This window comes from Pteropus alecto, unplaced genomic scaffold (assembly GCF_000325575.1).
Source record: "Pteropus alecto unplaced genomic scaffold, ASM32557v1 scaffold106, whole genome shotgun sequence".
NCBI lineage: Eukaryota > Metazoa > Chordata > Mammalia > Chiroptera > Pteropodidae > Pteropus > Pteropus alecto.
Window position 1 is genome coordinate 417,886 of NW_006442103.1, and position 10,987 is coordinate 428,872.

Consider the following 10,987-nt stretch of genomic DNA (forward strand, 5'->3'; position numbering starts at 1 on the left):
GCGTTTACACCTTGCTCTCAGAGCCAAGCACCCCAATTAATTATTGCCTGGATACATACATGAGTTGTTGAATTACTTCTTGCTGGGAAAGATGAACTCCCAGTAACTGTCCTCGCTGCTGACCCCTTGGCATTGATTCTGGCCTCTTCTGCCTCTTCTCAATCAGTCTGGGATCCCTGGGCCTTTTATTTTGACTAGTACAGGCCACTACCAAGGCAACATCTATGTCTGTAAAAAACATAGAAGAAATAAGACGATGAAACATTTTAAAGGAAATGTGGGTAGGTAATTACATGAAACTTGTGGGAAAGCTTAGACTCTTTTTGAATTCTTTCTCAAGCTTCAGGTGATCACAATTAGTAACACCTCACTATTCTTTTCCTTGGTAGGAGTAGACCATTCTTTCATGAGCAGTATCCTGTAATCTTAGACCTTTTCATGACACTTGGAAAAAAATGTCTGAATGTCTATAATAAAATACTCCTGAATGTCTATAATAAAATACCTTTGTTGACCAACCATATGCAACTTGCCAACATGGTTGACGTTTAACAAGAAGAATCTCACAAATGCATTTTAATTTATCAAAGGGAAAATGTATTGGCTATGAGACTGCCACTGGGAGAAGGAAAAGAAAGAGGTAGAAAGACTTTAAGGAAGTTCAGCGCTGTGCCTCATGTCAATCAGATAAAATCATTTTTATTTTATCAACTCAGACTTTGAGGTCTTGTAAGTCTAAGGTAAGACTGAATGATACTGAAAATCATGACTTAATTCTAAAACTCAACAACTTTAGACTCGGAGGCTAAGTTGAATACTATGCCTATATTTATCCTATCTAATAAATTAGATTTCACAGTCTCAACAGTTGCCTTTCTATGTGATAGGCTCTTTCTGCTCACAGGGAAGCAGCTATGATCTGACAATAGCTTAATAGTGTCAGCAGGTCCAATAGTAGTGTACCATTAAAGGAGAAGAAATTCAGAAGCTGAAAGACAAAGTTGAAGCTGGCCTCTTAGTACTGCCCAGAAAAGAGGATTTCCTAACCCAAGAATATGGCTGTTCAATCCTGATGTCCAAAATAGACATGGATAAAATAGTATATCAGAGCCTGAAGAGATTAGCATAGTTACAGTGGCTGCCAGTGCTCACAAATATTTGTGTTTGTTTCTACCTCTTGGACATGTCTTTAGTCTCACCAAGCCTACTTCAATCAGCCCACCTACCCCCACTCTAGCAAGGCAGTTTAGGAAACTTGAGCTCCGCATTCACAGGCTTTCCTGTGATCTGGCCTCTACTAATCTTTGCCTGGATGCAGAACTTTAGCTCAAAATGCTCATGTGTAGTATGCACCCCATCAGCTGGCCTAGAACAGCCAGGGCCTTCCAGGCCTGTGTAACTGGGCCCAACTCCAACCATCTGCATAATCTCCAGTGTGGAGGGGGCCCACCCCCTGAAAATTACCCTGAGGTGGCAGCTATAATTTTGCAACAGTCAGTCCCCATTTGGACTTGCTGCATGATGGGTTCCTGAGCTTCTCCAGCAACCAGGGCTAATAGGTATAAGATGATATCAAGCCAGCTCACCTGGCCTACTCTAACAAGGCAGGCCAGTATCCTTCAGCTCTGCCTTCAGGAGAAATATGTGCATTTGTGTAGATTAGGACTAAAAATTAGGCAGATGCCTTATATACCCAAGATCTTGCTCCTGTGACCTAGCCTCTTCCTGGGTGCCACTGTCCTATTCCATGTCCCTGGCTATCTTGAACTGCACTGCATGTGCATGTGCAATTTGCACCCCTTCAGCCAGGTTTGGGCAGCAAGGTCCCTCCAGGCTAGTGAAGCTGGAGCCTGGCCCCAACCACCCACATAGTCTTCAGTATGGATAAGTCACACCCACCATGAGCTGGCAGCTGCAGATTGGCTGCAGTAGTCCCCATTGGGACTTGCTGCCTGACAGGGCCTCTCCAGCAACCAGGGCTCCCAGGGCTCCCAACCTTCCCTGCCCTGACCTAGAAAGGTAGTTCAGGAAAACAGCTCTGCATTCAGGGGAGCAAATTGCTCATTGGGTAGGTTAGGGCTTTCAAGTTGGCATACGCCTTATCCTTCAAGAGCCCCTCCTGTGATTCTCCTTACCCATTCTCCAGTCAAGTTTTTAGCTACACTGAGTTGTTTGTCACATGCGTGCATAGTGGGATCCCATTCAGCCAACCCTGGGCAGCTGGGGCTCTCCAGATCTGAGGAACTAGGGCCAGCCCCCACCACCTATGGAGCCTTCAAAGTGTATGTAGCCTCCCCCTGGAAAATCATTTTGAGACAGCAGCTTTAAACTGTTGATAGTCAACCCCCATGCATACTAGTTGCCTGGTGGGGTCCCAGGCTTTTCCACAAATTAAGGCTCCTAATGTCTCTTTATTGGAGGATACCCTGGCCAGCCTGCTCAGCCACTCCCCAGCCAAGCAGTTCAGATTTTTCCACCTCTGCCTTCAGGTGGAATATGTACATTTGTTTAGATCAGGGCTTGAATTTAGGAAGATGCCGTGTACCCCCAAGAGCCCACTCTCACGACCAGGCTCCTTTAGACATTTGCCATGCTCCAAGTCCCTTCGAACTCTGACCTGAGTAGCTTACACTTGAGTAATATGCACTCCTTCAGCTAGCCTTCGGCAGAGGGGCCCCTCCAGGTCTGTGAGACATGGGTAAGTTCCCATTTGCATAGCCTACAAAGTGGAGGGAGCCCCCCAAATTGTTCTCAGATGACAGTTTTAAACCGAAGATAGTCAGTGCCCATCTGGATTTGTTGCCTGATGGGATTCTGGCCTTCTCCAGCAATCAGTGCTCCTACATGTCTCTTCTGGAAGGCTGCCCAAGCCAGCCTGCCTGGATCCACCCTGGCAAGGCAGTCCAGGTTCTTCCAGCTCTGCCTTTAGCAGTAATATTCACATTTGTGAGGACTTGTCATTACGAAGATGACCTCTACCCCCAAGACCCTGCTCCTATGACCCAGCCATTCCCAACTCTTGACCTGTCCCAGGTCCCTGGGTGCCCTGACCTGAGTGGCCCATGCCAGCAATGTATACATCCCATCAGCCAGACTTGGGCAGAGGGGCCCTCCAGCCTGTGGAGCTAGGGCCCAATCTCAATTACCTGCATAGCCTCCGGGATGGAGGAAGTCAACCCCTCAAAATTATTCTGAGGCAGCACTTTAAACTGACAACATTTATTCCCCACTTTGACTTGCAGCCAAATAGGGCCCTGGGGTTCTCTAGCAATCAAGGCTCCCAGGTGTCTTTTTCTGGATATCCAAACCAGCTTACCCAGACCCAACCTGGCAAGGGAGTCCAGATTCTTCCAGCTCTGCCTTCAGGAGCAATATGTACATTTGTGTAGATTAAGCTTTGGTATCGGGCAGATGCCTTGAACCCACAAGAGCCTGTTCCTGTGACCCAGCCTTTCTTAACATGTGCCTTGTTCCAGATTCCTTCCTGCTGTGACTTGCACAATCCACACACGCACAGTATACGCCCTGTCAGTTGGACTTTAGCACTCAGGACCCTCTAAGCCTGTGGAGCTTGGGCCCATCCCAAAACACCTGCATAGGCTTTAGAGTGGAGAAAGCCCACCTCCTTAAATTTTCTAAGGTGGTAGCTTTAACTGGTGACGTCTTCAGCACACTTGTTCCTTGATGAGGTCTCAGGCTTCATCCAGCAATCGAGGTTCCCATGTGCAGCCCACCCGGCTTCTCTTTGGTAAGGCAGTTAAATAACCTCCAGCTGCACCTTCGGGGGAAAAATTACCCATTAATACATAGGGCTTATGTTTCGGCTGACATCTTAGACCTCCAAGAGACCACTACTGTGACCCAGCCTCTATCAACACCTGCCTTATTTCAGATGCCTGCCTAGCCTTACCCGCATGGTCCGTGCATTCGCACTATGCACTCAGTCAGCTGGCACTGGGCAGCTTGGGACCTCCAGGTCTTTTAGCTCAGCCTATACTAAATCACCTGAATAGACTTCAGGGTGGAGGAAGGTCATCCCTGAATATTGTTCTGAGGCAGCAGCTTTAAACAAGCAGCAGTCAATCCACATTTGGACTTGACTGAGCCCCAGGCTTCTCTAGCAATCAAGAATTCCAGGTGTCTCTTATTGGAGGAAACCATAGCCAGCCTGCCCGGCCTCACACTGGCAAGGCAGTCCAGATTTTCCCAGTGTAGCTTGCAGAAGGAATATGCACATATGTGTAAGTGAGGGTTTTTAATTAGGCATATGCCTTATACCCCATGGAGGAGGAAAAACTTACTTCTACCCTTCTAAATTCTTTCTGCTGGTTTAATAATAGAATCAACAGGAGACAGATTAACAAGAGAAATAACCAAATTTAATTACATACATATGTATGGAAACCCCACATAAATGAGAGTCAGAGACCCTGTATACATGAAAGGTTCAAACACAGAAAGTTAAAATGATATATATATGGCATTCTGTGATAAGGACTAGGTAAGTTTCCTTGGGGCTTCAGAGGAGAGGAAGGTCATTCACAGGATGTTAAGAGCAGATATTGAGTCATTAGAAGTTTGTAATGCCATACAGATAAGTCATAAAAAATTACTTCTGATAGACTCATTATGGGCAATTCCTCAAATTTAAATTCTTTAAGGGAGAAATAAAAGCTTCTCATGAGCCCACAGGGTCTTCATTGCTTTGGGCTTAAAATCATTCCCATGCCAATATGACACATCTTGAGGACACTTGTTCTGATCCGCTTTACCCCAAAGAGGCATCTCCAGGGACCCAGCCGCCCCAGAAAACTGCTTGTCCCTGGTCCCATTACCCTGACCTGTTGTAATCCACACATACAAATGTACCAAGTATAGCTAGTCAGCTGGTCTTGATCAGCTGGGGCCTTCAGGCCTGGGGAGCTCTAGGGCCCTTCCCGAACCCCTGCATAGCCTCCAGTGTGGAGGGTGCCCTCACTCCTCCTAGAATTCATTTTGAGGGGGAAGATTTAAAGCAGTCCAGATTTTCTCACCTCAGCCTTCAGGGGAGAATGCATACATGTGGAAGTAAGGCCTATCAGTTAAGCTAATGTTTTGTTACCCCCAAAGGGCCAGAGGCAGCTCCTGAGATCTGGCCTATTCAGACACCTGCCTTGTTTCTATCTAGTCGTTGGTTCCCTGGACCTGCAGTAACCTGTACATGCACAGTAGGCACCTGCCACCTTCCTTGGGTAGCTAGGGCTTTTATGCCTGGGGTGCTTAGGGGTGGGGTCCCCAAACCCCTGTATAATTTCCAGTTTGTAGAGAGCCTCTACCCGTCCTGGCATTCATTGTGAAGTGGCAGCTTTAAGTGGCCACAGTCCAAGTTTCTATTTGGACTTGCTGCCTGATGGGGTCCTTGGCTTTTCCAGTCATCGCAACATCCAGATGTCCCTCATTGGAAAAATCCATGCTAGCTTACCCATCCTCGCCCTGGCGAGGCAGTCCAGATCTTCCCATCTCAGACTTCAAGGGGAAGAATGATCATATGTGCAAGCGAGGCTTTTAATTAGGCATATACATTGTTATCCCCAAGAGGTAGAGGCAGCTCCTGAGACCTGACCTCTCCAGACCACTGCTTTGTTCCCAGTACCTGGTGCCAGAACCTACACAACCTGTACATCCACAGTAGGCAACCCATCCCCAGGCCCTGGACAGCTGGGGCCCTCCAGGCCTGTGGGGCTCAAGGGTGGCTCCCAACCACTTGCATGCCCTGCAGTGTGCAAGAAGCCTCTACCCCTCCCCCAATTGCCATGAGATGGTAGATTCAAAGTGGCCACAGTCCATGTCCCCATCTGGACTTGCTGTCTGATAGTTTTCTAGGCTTCTGTGGTAATCAATGTCCAGGTGTCTCCCATTGCAGAAAATTGTGGTTAGTCCACCTGCCTTTGCCCTGGCAAGACAGTCCAGAGCTTCCCATCTCAGCCTTCAGAGGGAAGAATGTGTATAAGTGTAGATGAGGGTTCTTAATTAGGTATATGCTTTGCTACCCCCAATAGCTAGAGGCCGCTTCTATGACCAGGCCTCTCCCAACACCTTCCTTGTTCTTGGTCTCTGGTGCTCTGAACCTGTGGTGGTAAGCATGTGCAGTAGATTCCCTGTCAGCAGGCTCTGAGCACCTGGGACCCTCCAAAACTAAGAGGCTCAGTGGGCAGCTCCCAAACCACTGCAAATCCTCCAGTGTAAGGGAGCCCCTACTATTCATGAAAACCATTGAGAAGGCAGCATGATGGGATTCCAAGTATCTTTAGCAATCAAGACTTCCAAGTGTCTCTGATTGCACAAATTCATGGCCAGCCCACTTGGCCTCACTCTGACAAGGCGGTCCAGATTTTTCCAGCTCAGCCTTCATGGAGGTGATGTGCATATGTGTAGATGAGGGCTTTTAATTAGGCATATGTTTTGTTATCACCAAGAACCAGATGTAGCTGCTGGGACACAATCTTCCCAGACACCTGCCTTGTTCCTGGTGCCCAGGAACTGAAGCATCTACTGACATGCAGTAAGTCACCTTGTCACCAGCCTTGGGCAGTGAGAGCTCTCCATACCTGACGGCCACCAGCATGGAGGGAACTCCCATCCCTCCAAATTATTGTTGTGAGGTGTTAGCTTTAAAGTGGCTACAGTTCAAATTCCCATTTGGAGTTGCTGTCTGGGCTCCATAGCCATTAAGATATCCAGGTGTCTCCCAATTCAGAAATTCATGTCCAGCCCATCTTGTCTTGCTCTGGAAAGGCAGTCCAGATTTTCCTAGTTCAGCCTTCTGGAAAGGAAATGAGCATGTGTAGGTGAGAGTTTTTCTTAGGCATATGTTTTATTACTTCAAGAGCCAGAGGCAGATCCTGGTACTTGGATTCTCCAGACACCTGCCTTGTTCCTGATACAGAAGAGTGGTGAAATGTGCATGTGTAGTACATGTTCTCTTAGTGGGCCTCTCATTACCCTCTGAAGGATTAAGGAAAAAATGGTTCATGTATACAGACCATCTAATATCCATTATCCAGACCACCAAACATGACCAGCCACTATTAGACATCTTGACATCTGAATGATAAGCATCTTGGACCAATCCTTAGGCTAAGAATGCAGGACTGATTCTTCTCAAGAACGTACTTACTATAAGAACTCTTAGCTTTTCTTTTTTCTTCAGAACACTGGGAATTGCCAAGTTATGTTTTCAGTTTGAAATCCCTAAGACCCTTGAATAAATCTTTATCACTGATTTCTAACCAAAGCCTTCAGACTCTTTTCGAGTTTGTTAGGCATATATGGTGTCAAGAGTGGAATACAAAGAATGCTTTCCTTCAATTCTGGTGCTGCTATTGGATCCAAGTGAGGTAGCTGCTTGAGCTCTTTGTGCTCTGCTGTTCCACCAATGGCTCCAGGATTCTGGTGGTGAGCACTCTCAGTTCCAAATCTCCCTCCTTCAGTTGAGGTTTAGAGCTTTTTATCATGGGATCTTCTGATACTAATTTTTGTCATAGGGCACCCTCTTTTTATTATGGATAGACAACTCCAATTTGGAATGGCAGCTGTATTTAGCATCCTTTGCTAAGTATTTGTCTCTATGGACTTCTGATAAAAAGGACAAATGGGAATTACAGTGGCCACCCTGGAGATCTTTTGAAATTCTAAAATTAGTATATTTACATGCACAATTAGCGGATCTTAGAAATGTTAAACAAGCTGAAAGGGAGGCATTTTTCAATTAGTAAAATCCTCTAAGGAATTAAATGATTCAAAGATAGCCTTATCACCTCTTTTGTCTTTTTGTCTGGTCTTGACAATTTTTGGGAGAATTTACCTTTAACAAGAAGACCTTCTAAAAGTTCCCCAAAGTTTCTTCTTTGGGAAATCTAGCTAATTATATGCAAACACTTTGGTACCTCCTTTTTAAAAAACAAAATGGACCAACTATGCAAAATAATTTGAAACTCTAATGGCCATTCAGGAAAAATTTGGTTTTATGTTCACCTCAAGGGGCCTCCCTTAAAAAGGGAATTCCAAACTTCTTGGGTACAATGGACTGAATTCTTTGATTAACATATAGAAGCTTCTAAAAGGCAAAATGACTTTGAAAGAATACCTATAAAAGGATCCTAAAAGAAACTTTGACCTTCTGAGCAGTTGCTTTAATGTTTCTTACTGTTGGCCACATGAGACTGGCAGGAGGGGCAGAGACGTGAAGTAAGCAGGCCCCACGCCTATGGTATCGTGGTTAAGAGGTGAGTGGGCTGTCATGGCTGCAGAGTTGACCCCAACCCCTGACGAGGTACAAGGCTCCCAGCCCCACACTGGGCTCCCCAGCCCAGGGCGCCAGTGCAGGGAAGAGAAGTCTCTATAACATTTGGCTGTGAAAGCCAGTGAAGATTGTGGCTGAGTGAGACAGAGGGATGCTGGATTCCCAGGCATTCCTCTTCAACGGCCTATGCAGAGACTCACTCATAAACTCACTTGCTCCGAGTTCCAGCACTGGGGCAGCAGCTTAAAAAGTACAAGAGACATATAGGAAGGAGTAAGGGATAGAGGGGCAGGGGTCAGGAAAGTGCTGGCAGATGCCACTGTTTCTTTATTGAGTCCTCCCTCTGCCCAGGTAGCAGGGACAGGCAAGTACCATAGCTGAGCTCTCCGTTAACTTGGTTAACACTGTTCATCTGGCCCTGGTGATTCCCTGAGACCCTGCCCCACCCAACTCACATGCCAAACCTTAAACCTAACCCTAATGCTATATCTTACCCTCCCTAACACTAATTGTAACCCTAACCCAAAATGTAAGATAAAAAATTACTTTTAAACCATAGCCCTATAAACTCATCCTTCTTCAGAACCCTAAACATCAAACGTAGTCTAACTTAACTTTCTATCTAACCTCAACCCTAAACCTTTTCTCAAACTTAACCACACCCCTAACAGTAATCTTAACCCTGTACCTAACATCAACCCTAACCTTAACACAAATGTTAACTCTATGCCTAACCTCAACACTAATCCTATACGATACCCTACTCTTAACATTAACCTAAACCCTAACCCTGACTGTATACTTAACCCTCTCCATAACCCTAACCCTAAACCTGCTAGAAACCCTAACCTAACCTTTATAACCAAACTAATCTGACCCTGCACCTAACAACCCTAACCCTATTAGTTCTAATTTCAAAACCAAACCTTACCCTCACCCCAACCCTAACCCTAACATTAAACCTAACTTTTAAGCTATCATGATACCTAACCTCTACCTTAACCCTCTCCATTATCTAATTCTAACTTTAAACCAAACACTAATCTACACCACTAAACAAAAACCTAATCCTATATATAACCTCAAGCCTAACTCTACAACTCCAACATTAAACATAACCCTAACCATATACCTAATCTGAACCTAAAACTTGACACTAACCCTAAACCTATACCTAACCCTTCCCATAACCCCAACCCTAACCCTAACACTTGCCCTATATCGAACTTCAACTCCAACTCTTACCCTAAACTTAATCTTATGCCTAACTTAAAACCTGAGCTTAACCTGAAACCTGTCCCTATACCTAACCCATTCCATAACCCTAATGGTAACTCTAATCCTATCCCTATACCTAACCTCAACCCCTAACCCAAACCCTAAATAATAACCTAAAATCCAACTCAACCTTAACCCTAACCATCTACAAAACCTCAATCCTAATTCTAACCCTAAACCTAACCCTATACATAAAATCAACCCTAAATGTAACCCTGAACAGTCATATCACACAGCCCCACCTACCGTGATTCTTTCCAACAGACGACCGCACTGCTGGCAACTCTTCCAATCATACTTCATAGTTCACATTCACATCCCATATATGACCCTTGATTTGAAGCAATGGGAACTGATCAAATTCATAAATAAACCTTTCGATAAATTTCATGATTTCTCAAAGATGAGAGTAGGCAATAGAATCATCAAGTTTCATTTATTTTGAATGTAACTTGGTTTGATTATCTGGGAACTGTAATTATTCTGGATTTGTGTGTGTGGCGGGGAGTGGGAAACACAGTTCATCAGCACAAGCCAAACCTAAGTTAAAAAAGTAACTGGAGGTCAAAATTCCACTTGTAAAATCAGTTTATTGGTATAAATATACATCCAAATAAAATACCTTTAGCCAGTAATGTAAGTGAATATTTGTGAATGTCTTAAAAAGAGTAGTATTTTGATTTTTTACAAGTGTCAAAGTATTCTCTTTTAAAATCACACATTAAAAGCTAATATGCAGAGAGAAATTAAAGGCCTTCAAAGAACACAAATATTCATAAATCTTCATTCCAATCAACTATATACATTAATCTGGGCACATGGTAGAGGCAGCCATGGACCTCTCTCACTCTGTTCTTGCTGTGCTTGTTGATGGTACTGCAAAGGTCACTGACCAAGTTTAAATGTACAATTCTACATCAGGAAGGAAGAAGTTCCCACGGGAGAATGTAGAAACCATACCAAAGATCTAATATATATAATTTATACAAATGATTAGTGTGCTCTGTTAATATAATTACAATGTGCAATTGCATACATCAAGAATACATTTTGCTATTGAGTCAAGTGCAGATTTGACACAGGTACATGCAAGAATACCCCACTGGTACCTGGATGACATTCTTGTGCAGGTTCATATCCAGTTACTTTGTTCACCTCCAAACTCTCATTTGCAGGGCAAACAGTAGCTGCCTCAGAGAAATTCAAGTACAGCCCATGGGATATTTGCTGGCATTTGTTGAAGGCATATGAAGGAATGCTTAGAAATCAAATGCCAAGGGTTGAGAGAAGCCCAAATGTTCTTTGATTACCAAGAAATGGGTCTGTTAAAAAAAAAAAAAAAAAAAGGAAAAGAAATATCTTTAAGCAAAGCAGACAGTAGCTTGTATATTAAATATCATCTACCCTGCACCAAATAAATCACTTGGG